The sequence below is a fragment of the Teleopsis dalmanni genome, chromosome 1, assembly GCF_002237135.1.
Source record: "Teleopsis dalmanni isolate 2A chromosome 1, ASM223713v2, whole genome shotgun sequence".
Classification (NCBI taxonomy): Eukaryota; Metazoa; Arthropoda; class Insecta; order Diptera; family Diopsidae; genus Teleopsis; species Teleopsis dalmanni.
The window spans coordinates 37,005,386-37,019,532 of record NC_051846.1 but is presented as its reverse complement, the minus strand read 5'-3'; positions in this window follow the sequence as shown (position 1 = coordinate 37,019,532).

Sequence of the window (14,147 nt, the reverse complement as noted above, 5' to 3'; positions counted from 1 at the left end):
TGTTTCATTATATTAGCATTGTGCGATGAGCGTTGGTTCGTGTAGTTCGTTCACTTGCCGCCATAAGAGCCGTCAGATCCCATGCTGCCGTTTTCCATGAACTCCAACCAACTTTACACAAATGGCGTTAAAGCACTTTTGACAGTTTTGCTGAAATGTACGCGTTGTTGCAAGAAATTGTGAATTTTCATGCCGTAGGTGCGTAAGATGAAACAGACAGTAAGAAGTACGGACGTACGGACGTACGGATGTACAGCTAAAGACAAATACGAGTACGAGTTCACTACTACAATATTCCATATTTTTCCCGCGACATATACAGTTTACAGTATATATAAGACAGACATCAATTCCTGCCTAAGCAAATTTACAAAGACAAGCGTAAGTATAAGTAAAGACAAGAGAATGTCCTTTGGTATTTTCTGTTCCGCGCAAAGAATGATTTTAATCTAGTGTAAAGGGTTAAGGTCTTTCTTAAATTAAATAATTTTCAATTATGCTGATTTATGATTAAAGCATAAATTTATCTAAATTAGAGTTATACGCGCTTAAGTTTATTTAAATTGCGCTTAATGACTACTAAAATTTTGAAATGTAGCAGCAAAATTTTAATAAATAATTATGAATATTTATAATTAATTTCGGTCATATGACTCTAATAGTAAAATTAAATTACAATATAACAAAGAGCATATAAATATTTCTTTTTTCACACTTTTTTTGCATTTAGTACTAAATGTTTATCACTTTTATTACATGCTTACTAAATACTAAATAGATACTAAATACTATGTATATATTATACAATATAAACGTTTAGCTCAGCTAATGGAATTACAATCGGAATGGAAATCGCAATATTATTTCTGCTCCATATGTTTTGCTACGAGTTTTATGATGCAAATTTAAAAACTATATATATAATATGTGTACCAACTAAAAAAGCGTATTTTCCACATTAAATAAATTTACTGTAGCATTGTGAAATACCATAAAAACTTAAATAGGTATGTCAACTATAAATGCTTAGATAAATTTTATTGAAATGTTTCTGTCTGCACGAAGATAAATAAAATAATATTAAGCGCATCAATATTACTTTCATATATGCAAACATAAAAACCAAATCTGATATACACTAAAAAAAAATCCAAAAAAAAATGTTATAGTGTAAAAAAAAATCCAAAAAAAATTATAGTGAATAGATATAATAAAACACAAACAGGATTTAGTATAAAGGATTTGAGTCATGAAAGTTAAGCGTTTGTATGAGTTTAAAAAAATTTGTCTCTTGAAAATATACAAAAAAGTCATAAAAATGTGTGCATGACTATTTTATGGAAATCTATACGATATATACATTATTAATAGTGTTTAACGATGCTAGTGTTTAACGATACAATACAGAGGAAAGTGCAAAAATTTTTGATGGTTTAATTTCAAATTGATATTTTAATACATCAGTGACATTTTAGCGGTTAGTACATTATAAATATAATAAAATAGAAAGAATAAATCAGATATATATTGAATCCAGCTGATTTTAACAATATCGATGAATATATCTAAATATTTTTTAAAAGAGTTTAAAAGAGTATTTTTTAAAAGAATAACTTAAAATTATTACAGAAACCCTAACAGGGCACTGTAGACTAATATGCCACCTTATAAGACTGGGTATAGTTATGGATGCAAACTGTAGTTTCTGTGAATAGAATGAGGAGTCGGTTATACATGTGCTGTTAGAATGCCCTGCGCTAATGCACATACGAAATAGGCTCCTAGGAATGTATATTTTTACGGAAGAGGCAATAAAACTCTGTAAAGTAGGCTCTATACTACTTTTTATTGACGCAATCTAGACCTATTCTAAGCGAAGAAGAAGGCACAGTAGAGCAGATAGTCGCAAAGACACATTCCCTAACAATAATAATAATAATATATTTGATGTCTTCTTTTATATAATTTTATATGCATTAAAATAAATAAGAAAATTGTAATTTCTTAATCAAAGAAATTAAAAATATAGCCTTAGAAATCTGACTCTTTCTTTTGGCAAGATGTTCAAAAACTAAGAGTACGTTTAAGTAAAAAATAATTCTAGGTACTTTCATTGGATCATACATTTTTAAAGTTGCCACCTTTAACAATAGTGATAAATATACTTTTGTTATAACTGCTATACCAGATAGGAAACAGTTTGGTAACAACTAAAGTCATTTCGTCTGTAGGTCTGAATAAAAACATCTGCTCAAAAAGTACCCAGATTGGCTTTAGTTCTTTCCGCGAATTCTCTTTTACCGATTCAATCGACTCAAAACGCTTACCACGAAGGGGCAATTTGAGTTTTGGGAACAGGAAAAAGTCGCTCGGATCTTATCTGGCGGCGAATATGGTGCCTGAGCGATAACAGTGGTGCCATGTTTGGTCAAAAAATCGCGTAGAACAAGAATTTTCCATAGTAAAAATTGCTAAATGCACTTGAGGTAGCCTCACATTAACAGCTGCTGTAAAAAAACCAATTGACAGATGGCGCACAAATTTGTACTATATGTCAAGAAAGGGTGTACGAACATAACAAAAAAAAATTTGAAAAAGGTCTATTACTTAAGGAGTAGTTAACAAACAACAAAATCCGGATTATTTTTGAGCAGAAGGTAGTCATCCATTTGGTCTCCAAGTTGAAGTTATAGAATACAATAAGCTTATCTTTGTCTTCTCTGCCAGGTGAGATAGGAAACAATCCTCACGATAGTAAAGTCATTTTATCTGTTTATGCGTTACTCTGGACGATAACATATTAAGCATATATTTAATGTGTTGTGTGTTTAACCAAACATACATATTTGATTTTCAAGATGATGTTAAAAAATATTATGTGTAAATCTAGATTTAGACATGTTAGGCAAATTGAAGTCACAAAGTCATATGAAGCTATCCTGCCTAGTGTGCTTGTCAGAATGCTCAATATGTTGTATTTATTATTTTATTTATAAAAATAGAAAAAGCATATATTTTAACATATCCAATCAGTGATTGAAAAAATATTCATTTATATATTTTTAGAAAATACGAGTAATAACTAAAATCATAATATGAACAGTAATTTAGAAAATATTTCATTTGAAGATAACTGAGATGTCTAATAAAAAATAGAAATAGAAATAGAAATAAAACAAATAACAAACATCCTCTACACATAAAATTTCATTAGCAATGATGAACGTTCGTTGTCAGTATTGGATTTCTATTATTAGGATTGCAGCTTTTTGATGTTTTAAAAATGATTGATGACTCCTGACACTAACCAGAACATCAAGTAAAACTGAACAATGAAATGTTCAATGCTGGAAATGGCAAAATAACAACTTTAACGCCTCAAACAAACAATTTTTTTTGCTGAAATCTGCTCTGTATTGAGTAGCAGGAAATACAGGACCTCACAAAATAAATGCAAAAAGGGTGCTGCGCTCGTTATGAATTCTTATTTTAAAATTCAAACAAAAATGTAATGCGCTTACTTTAAGCTCCAGTGAAACAAATTAAATGTTTCCAAATTACATTATTTGCAAACAAACAAAGTTCCCTGATTTCTATGGAAGCAAATAAATTTTTCCAAAATTTAATCATTAAAGTAGTATGTGTTGGGAATATAAATATCTGAATAAAACAGGGAAATATGCAAAAATCAATTTACAAGTAATGACGCCTAAAACTGAAGAATAAAACACATATAAAATGGTACGGCAAAATACAATAATAGTATATGCCAGCAAAATATTGTATAATATTCAAAAATAAAAAAAAAACCAAAGTTAAGACGAATGGAAGAGAATGAGAATAAATCCAAAGTTCGTTTTGCATATAAATTATCTAAGAAATATTTATAAACGTATACGTGCACGTCAGTTAGTCAAAAAACAAATCAAAAATTTTTTACACATACACATATATCTCAACAGAAATACATATATATATATTTTCGTATACTTTTTGCAATAGCAAAACAAAAAAAAAATGCCAAAAAGTGGGTGTGTACGCTAAATTTAGGGTGGGCTACATATTGTGTAGCACAAAAATAGCAGAACCGCAAGAACTCACAGGAAACATACTCCACATCGCCTTGCACGCATATCGCACACTTCTCGAGCCCCGAAAAGATACACACACACCCACTCACAATTATGCGGATGGAAATTTTCGTAGTTATATGTGTCGAGATTTCATAAAATATACGCATTGATATAACAAGGATACAAGCTAATAATCATTAATCTTCGGTAGAACGCCTGAAGACATACTTGAGAGACGTTACGGCGTTACGGAATGGCGAATGGCGGCATTGGTAGCGGCATCAATGCCACAACAGTTCAAATTGTGAAAAGTTCATGCCAGAGTCAACATGGCAGTCAAAAAATTCGACTACACTTATTGCTAATATAACTACTTGAGAACTGAGCAACAACAACAACAACAGTGCTACCTACCAGTGCTGCTTGGAGAACAGCTCGAGAGCCTTCACTGCAACCACTGCAAATAACTGGCACGGCCGATTTGATATGAATTCCTTACGAATTCAAAATCAGTTTACGTTTTTGCGTAAGTTTTTACTTGTGTGCTGTTAGATACCAGATACAAAGGCGCCACCGGATTATGTTTGCTTAAATGTGTAAATATGTTTAGTGAAACTTTATTTATGTGTATTCAGCTGTGGCATTTGTTTAAGGTTATGTTTGCATTTGATTTGGTATTTTGCTGTTTTCCCATTGTTTATGTATTTGTATTGTTTTCAAATGAACGGCACTGGCACTGGCACTGGCACTGGCACTGCCTTACGTTCCAGCCCACGTGTCCAAACTTCGATGGCTCTGTTAAGTGAATGTTGTTTGATTTAAGCTGTTGTTCTTAAGTTTTCGTAAAACCACACATGTGGTCCGGATTCAATTTCTTACAATTTCCTTAATTTATTAGAGACTATTAAGTTAGTTTCTGTTGTGAAAAGCGGATTTTCATTAATACAAGCTCAAATACATTAACATTAATGTTTACATATAAGGATATTAAATTATGAATTATGTTCAATAATATTGGTTAAAGATATTTAATTGATAATGGAGTTAAGCAATGTAACACATAAATTCGATAATTAAAAGAAGGAAATATATTAGTTAGATAAATATGAAATTGTTTTTGTTAAAAGATATTTTTAGATATAATAAAATTTTATTCTATATATATATATTACTAGAATTAAAAGAAGAAAATATATTGCATATATAAATATAAAATTAATTTTAGCTATAAAACAAAATTTTGGATATAATATTATTTTACTTTATATAATTCGAAAATTAAAAGGAGATATATTATATATATATATATCTTCTATCTATCTATCTACCTATCTATCTATATACATTAAAATGAATGCGTGTCTGTCTGTACTCGATAGATTTAAAAATCATATATCCAATCACCGGGAAAATTTGGGAAATTATTAGGTATATCCCCGGAAAGGTTTTTATATTATAAAATATTGGAAAAATCCAATTTATGTGATTTCAATTACAATCCCCTTTACAATTACAGTCTTCATCCAAGTGTAATTATTGGAAAAATGGATAAAAAGTGTACGTATTGTGGTAAAACACCACGTATATGCTGTGCAGGTTCACCACCTCAACCATTATTAACTTTAGTGTCAGGTGAAACAAGTGTATCAAAAAATTTTTTGAAAAATATAAGCAAGTACTATTCATGCTTCCAAATGACATCGTTCGGCGCCCACGAATATCATTAGCGCATATTATATGCCAACATTTAAAGTACAAGGGCAAATTTATCACCATTCCGGACTACTAAAAACCGTCATTTAACAGGCGGTCTAAACAAAATACAGTTTACTAGAAGTCAATCTATGACAGGACAACGTCTGCCCGGGGTGAATAGTATGTTATATATATAAATATGAAACTGTTTTTGTTAAAAGATATTTTTATATATTATATAATTTTATTCTACGTATATATAATACAAGAATTTAAAGAAGAAAATATATTACATATGTAAACATAAAATTGTTTTTGGTGAAATATATTTTTACTTAAAAAATATTTTTTTTTTTAAACAACTTGAGAAGAAAATATATTTTACACATGTAAACATAAAATTTTCATTAAAAAAAAATTTTAGATATAATGTAACATTATTTAATATAATTCTAAAATTAAAGAAGAGAAGAGATATTACAAATGTAAACATAAAATTGTTTTCTATTGTTTACTATTAAACGTTTAATTAATTAAACGTTTAATTAATTAAACGTTTAATAGTTTTTATTTTACACTATATTTCGACTCTTCTTGAGAGTCGTTATCAATACAGACGATATAATATAGACGATAGAACAAAGAGAATGACGTATTGTAATACTGATGATGACTCTTAAGGAGAGTCAAAATATAGAGTGTAATAAAAAATATTAAACGTTTAATAATTTAACAAGAAGAAGGGAAGGAATAGCTAGATTAAAAATATGTAAAAATCCATTTTAATAAACAGATCGAAAAATAAATTTCAAAATTTTTATATTTTACATAATTCTAAAATTGAAAGAAGAAAATATATTGCATATATAAATATGAAATTGATTTTCTTAAAAGATAAATTTAGATATAATTTAATTTTCGTAAAATTTTAGCACTTCAATTCATTTTTGTTCTGACGTCAATAATGATAACATATTTTTCAATTTGTCATTTCATTCCATTAAAGGAAAGACTATGCAATATATTTTGTTAAATTAAAAATAGCAAATATCTAGTATCTGCTGCTTTACTATGGCAACTGAATAAAAATATCTCACTTGAGAAAGTAAAAATAAAAGTTGAAATTGAAAATAAGTTAAGAAATTTTATAAGTGTTTAAAACAAACACGTACGAGCACGAAAATTGCATTAAAATTTGTATAAAATTTTTCTTAATGAAAGAATTTTATAGAAAGAATTAATGAAATTTTCTGAAAAAGTCTTGCTTGCTAGCAAAAGTCAAATTTAAAAGCAATTATCTTAAAGTTCAACTGTTTTCCTGACTTTTCTGTTATGCTTACAATACAAGCTGGGTTCCAAAGTGAAGAGAACTTTTTAAATATAAGTACTTTTATTGAGACCTCTTTTAAGAGTTATATGCGATTGTAAAGTATATGTGCAGTTGAAAATTTACGACATTTAAACTAACAAAAGCATAGGTTTTGCAACCTAAGTGAAAATTCTTCAGATTCAGATTGTTACTTTAAGATTCTTTTCAATCTTATTGTCAATGGCAGATTTTCATTTACGCAACCTCAAAAGTATTAACATTAATGTTTATATACTACTTACTTAGTGCTTTTATGTATATATAAACATAATGGATGTTAAACATAAAACAGGATGTTAAATTAATCCTACGAATCCTTTATTAAAATCATTAAAATGGGTTAAACGTCTACAAAACACTTCTTTTGCACTAGCAAATGAATTATTTCAAAAAAAAGTTTATTAAAATAATCAAGGAGTTTCGGTATAGATTCTACTCTTAAGACACATATAGTAAAGCTTTATAACATAAGTACTACCAGTCACTACATGAACAAATAAATGATAATGATAGATGGATCAATATGATCCTATTAAGTATGATATAATTAAAATTACTATACGGTATGATATAATTAAAATACATTGAAGATAAGTACAATAAGTATGCTAATATTAATGTTAATAATAAATTCGCAAAGCAAGTGGTGGGGTCTAGTGCTTGTAAGACCAGAACTCTACTGTGACCCAAAAAGGAGCAATAGTTTACCCATTATTAAAAGACAAGCCGTCAAACCACATTTATACTAGGACAACATACTAGATTTATCACATTCTAAATCGTTTATACATACATCAATCCTACATCCTAAAGATGACTTGACTATAATGATATAATGATAAGAGCAAGTATGTTAAAGTATGCATGAAAGCAATACGGTAGTCGTTTAAATGAAAAACTTTTATATTGGGTCCAGTTTAAAAGCTGGTTTTTTTACCTTAGATAATAATTATAAATGTGAAACGAGTTCAACCTTTCTAAATTATGTTATTTAAGACTCTAGCGAACATAATCAGCAATTTTATTTTAATCTTTTTTTGATATATATAAATAAATAAAAGATTATATACAAGCTCTCTAACGTGATTAATGTGAAATGAGAAAATTTGAAGTCTAGACGGCGAAAGGTTCGACAATGTTATGAAAAAAAATATCAATCAAATTGTAAAGCATGAACATTAGTTTTATTTAAAGATAAAAGGAAATAATATTATAAATGAACCAAAAATGTTGAGAGAATGAATTCTTATCAAATTTTCAAACCTAAACAAGAGTTAAACTTAAAAGTTTAAATGAAAAAATATTATATGTCGGTCAAAAATACATGAGAATTATAGACTTATATGATATAAAGTTGAACTACTTGACCAATTAATGAATTTTATAAAAGTTTATTGATATTATCCTTAATAAAAATAACGAAACCATCGAATGATCATTTTGAGAGACACCCAGCCAGCGTTCAAGTTAATTAAATCTCGTCAAATAACATCAAAACTGATGATAGCATGTTAAGATACGCTGAACTTAGTGTATCAAAACCATTAAGTATTGATTCTTTTGGTTACTAAATATGCAGAGATCAAAGGCGGTGAAAAGACAAATGTATTGGCAATGAATATAGTATAAGGCTTTTAACTTTAGGCACAGTATTCTTGTGAAGTGAGAGATAATAACATATTTATGTATTAAATAAACGACTGAAGCCCGGTAAAATAATAAAAAAAAATTTTATAATATTTTATTTATAATATTTATATATAATATATATTATATAAATATAATATATATATTGTATATACATAAATATATAAGTTAACGCCATAAATTATACATCGCTTCACATTGTTTAGATACTCCAAGCGTTCATAGGATTAACGCTTCTAAAATGTGAAGTACTTCATAAACAATCTTAGTAATAAAATTCATATTTTATTGTTGTGCATTAAATACGCACAAATACCAACTATTTGTTTACATCTGAATCTTCCGTTTATAGTTACTTTTAGGTTTAAGTCTTCTGTCAAAAATTGTAAAATTTAGTTTTAAGTAAGATTTCAATAAAGAATGATCGTATTGATCATTAGAAATATTGTTTAAAATTAAATAAATTGAATAAATTGAATAAAAAATAAATTTAATTTATATAAATATATATAAATGTAATACATTTTGCGTTTATATGGCTATTCAAATACATGAATATATTAATTTAAATAAATAAACTTTGACTTAAAGGCATCTCTTATAAACAAATATAATACTATCAAAACGTGGAAATTTGTTAATGAATTAAAAAACTTAAAAATTTCGTTTTTAATTAATTAAAATTCCATTAAATTCTATACTTAAAGGATTTATTTAATTTATACATTCGTGACCTTATCAAAACTTATGTATTTATATATATAAGTGAAATACCTATATCATTTAAAAAATGTTTCCTAATCTAAAAATATATGTAGTCATTAAATTTAAACTTCGTCCTTTGTCAGTTTAGTATGTAGCATATGCGTCTACAGACAAGGTTTAGTATTAACTAATTAATTTAGACAAGAAATTTTTACACGCTCAACGTGATTATAAAATCGACTTGTTCCTCGCACTCGCTATTTTCAGAAGGAAATACAGAAGTCGTAAATTTGGCAAATTTATTATAAAATCTTTTATAGCCTCAAAATTGAATTAAATTACCAACGCCTAAATGATTAACTTGCGTTAATGCGTACCGAAGTTAGGTTAACGTAGTAGCAAAACGTAATCAAACCCACATGCTAAACGATATTACGTGTACGTATTTGTATCTGCGATTTGCCGAAAGTATACGTTGCATGTATTTGTATGTGCTAAATAACATTTGCATAATCAAGTTTATTATCTGTAGTTCATTTGTAATTAATTTTATAAACCATTTTGCCGGTGTGCTCACAAATTTAACAGCCCAAACAACAGAAAAAAGGGGTTAAACTTTTATTATCGCATTTAAAATTCAATTTCTACAACGTAATCGCTTACGTAGTTGTAGTTGTTGGTGTATAATTTTTTTTATTTTTTTTCTTTTTTTTTCTTTTAATGTGCAAATATTTTTTATGGCTAAAAAACACAATTTACGATTAAACCAAAATCGTAAATTTTACCTTCTTTTTTTTTGTCTGCCTAAACATTGCAGGAATAGAAAGGCAAAGGGAATAGAAAGGACTCGCAGGAAGAAATTGTTGAGGCAGGTATTTATGAATTTGCGCCTTGCTGGCACAATGAAATTAGAGCATTTATGCGGGTTTCCCACTAAACTCTATTACTAAATTCGTATATGCAGAGTATACATGTAGATAGATATGTGTGAGCGAATGCTTTAGGTAACTTTAACTACACTTGCACATATTTGTAAATATGTAACATACACAGCGATTGTGCTTTTTTCGACACTTACGTAGTTTAAATGTTGCTGTTGCTTCTTATGTTCTATTACAATTTGAATACCGATTGCAGGCATTTAGTAGTAGACATATTTACAGCCAACATAGGAGTAGTTATGCCCGTAGGTGCCTATACACGTTGGTGTGTAATCTTTGCCTTGAAATGTTGGTACTCTAGTCATTCGTATAGGTGTATGTTTTAAGGGAAAGCACAGGTGATTTTAGCTCAGTGGAGCTAAGATATTTCACGTGATTTATCTATTCTTAATACAAGTGCAATGATATACGCATATGTATCTATCTACGTATTTTTGCATAGAGCAGCATTTAGAGTGGCTTTTGTGGAATTTATAAATGTTGTTATAAATTTAATACTTAAGTTTCTTGTATGTTTACATACTAAAATTGTATATAGTGTGTATATATATATGATATGACGTATAAGGAAAAAGTAGGTTAAAAGTTTGACATAGATGAAACTTCTTCAGTGTTATATTTTCTCTAACAAAGTTGTTGTTGTTGTTTTACTTTTTGCTCTTTCTTAAGCCAAAGTCAAACTAACTTAGGCAGCTTATTAAACTTGTCATACTTCTATAAACATTTTTATCATTAAGTATTTTAACTATACCTAAAAGAAACTTGTTAACTTCTTAGAAAGCTATAAGGTTACATTAAACATTATTAAAGTATTATTAAATTTTCTGTATATTTTTCAAGTTTTTATGCAATATTTCAATGAAACATATTGCATATCTCCACAAGTGAATATTAATCATATAACTTTATTTAATTAACGAAACCGAAAATGTAATTTGCCTTGAAAAAAGAGGATGAAATGTGCCCATTTAATGAATTTAAACTTTTATCAGACATATAATGCACCAGCTTAATTATATGAAGCGCATTAAAAACTGATTAAGGAATATTTAAATAAAAAATTGAATAATATACGACAACCTAAAGGACATTTCACTTGCAGAATTCAATCCCTTAACAAATAATTAACATTTTGGAATTAAGCGTATGGATACGCCACTCTTAATGCAAACGACTGACTGCAGACAACTCAATTAAAAATATTTCCATACATGTAAGTCTCGCAGTTACATGTAGAGAGAAAATGTACTATAAGGTAATAAAAACAAAAGTAGAATATAAAAAAAAAAAAAATTGTATTAAATGCATTACAAATAATGAATTGAAATACTTACATGAAGAGTAATTTGCATCGATGTCATACGCCAACGTTGCGTTATTCAACCAAATTTTTTCCAATTACGGGTTGGCAGACAAACACATAGATACCGCTTGATGCCGTGTTGGCGTTTGTTTTTGTTTTACTTCCAGCTGCAGTCTCCGTTTTGCTCTGACACAATTTTATATCAATTTTATTTTATATATATTTTATTTTACATATAAATTTATTTCTTTTTTTGGGTGTATGTTTGCTGAATATTTTCTTACAAATACGACAATGACCACGGCATGCAAAAAAAAAAAATCCAAATAAAAACAAAAAAAAAGGACAGGAAACTCAACTTTAATAAAACGACGTTTGCGTCGTAATGGTCATCGTTATGGTATAAGCAACACTTCCGTAAAACGTTACCGTTCACATGGAGTCTATGACAGATGGACGTACCGACAAACAATTTGTCCACAAGTGAGAGTTCGTCGCGTTGACATTGTTTTTAATCGATATGTCATTCTGAAACGGATGAGTTCAGATGCGTTCCATTGCTATGGTATCGATACTATCGATAGTTGAGCATACTTTGTCAAAATGTTTACATGTGAATTGTACGAATTGTACAAATTGTTTGAATTGTTTCTACTTTGCGTTTAATTTTTGTTATTTTTTCTTTGTTTTATTTGATTTTTGTTTTTTTTTTTTGCTTTGGTTTTTGTGTGCATTTTATCTCTTGTTGTAGGTTTTGTTTATTTAGCAATGCAATTCAATTTTTTTGTATGTTGGTTTTCTTCATGTTCACACATGAGAAATTCTTTCTTTACAGTTTAACGTTCCTTTGTGCTTAATTAATGTTGATATAATGTTGTTGTTCTTGTTCTTGTTGCCATAGCATAAAAAGTATATATACTTCAGTACAGTGTTAACAATTCGTTAACGTTCTACTTGTCATATAACAAGATTGTATAAAGAAATTGTTTAAAAATATCAGAAAATATAAACTTAAACGATTTTCAATTTTTATTATATTTTTTTAAAGCTCTTAAAACAAAATTCAATTTCAACTTTTAGCAACTTCCTTACTTTCATATATATTGTTAAAAGAATTTGTTTTTGTTTCTGTTTTTGTTTTATGAGACCAAAGTTACTCATACGCAACGTTGTGCCATTCTTTAACAAAAGCTAAGCTAACAAAAAGTATGCCACAGCAACAATAAAAGCAAAATAAAATTTGTACAATAAAAATTGTGGTACGAAGAGCGCGTGCTGATATCGTTTTATTCACAGGCCTTTGGAGAAGTTCACACACAAAAGCGCTTTATTTCACTTCGAATATAAAAAGTATAATAAAAAAAAATTTGGGTTTATTGTTAATATATATATACTTCTTTTAATTTACTAAATTGGCTGCCAAATTCTGTCAGTTGCACTGAAAAAATTTAATGTGTGAAAAAAGAGAAAAATCAATTGAAATGCCACGAAGCAGTTGAGCACTTAATGGTTTATAGACTATATAACTACATGACTGCATTGTCAGGACTGCATGATAGAAATGATAGATAAACAATGCAGTATTAAGATTTGTGTACAATGGAAATCAAATAAAGGACAATATGAACAAAATTTAATATATTCAAAATTGTTTAAATATGTTATAACGAGTTAAGTAAAACATTAACATAAACAATGAAAATTCGTTATAAAGAATTTTTTATGCTATGACAAAAATTCTATTTCAAATAGAAAAGAATGATATTGGTACTAAAATGCTCAAATCCAAAAAATTTGAATTTTTTTATAATGTGAATTTTTGATTCGTAATTTGTTTAAAAACTTTAACGTATCTATCTCAGTTTAACAATAGAATAAATAGCAATATTGCTGTCAGGAATAGATAAAAACAATGGACAACAATAAATCATGGAATAAAATGTGTGAGTTTTTTAAGTGCAACTGCATATTTTTTAGTTTTTTTTTAACAATATGTAATTATATTGATCTTTAAACGTAATTATTTTAATTTAATTTTTTTTTGCCGAGAGTGACGCGTCTTTATGACAAAAAAAAACTATTTAAATTTTAAACGGATTCAAATAGCAAAGAAAAGACATGAACAAGACAAGGCTTGTCAACCAAATTTCAATAAATTAAAATAAATTTTGGTCTTTGTATTTATTTTATATTTCATTTCAGTACAAAGATATTTTGGGCAATTAATTTAATTAACTAAAAATAAGTATAAAATAGAAACAATTAAATATATTTTGATATAAACACTATATATATGATATTGAGAACATTTTGATTTTATAATTTTTTGCACACATGTTTCTCTGACATTCTTTAAATAGTGAAAATGGACACATACTATCTCTTTCTGTACAGTTTTTTCATCTTTTGAAATG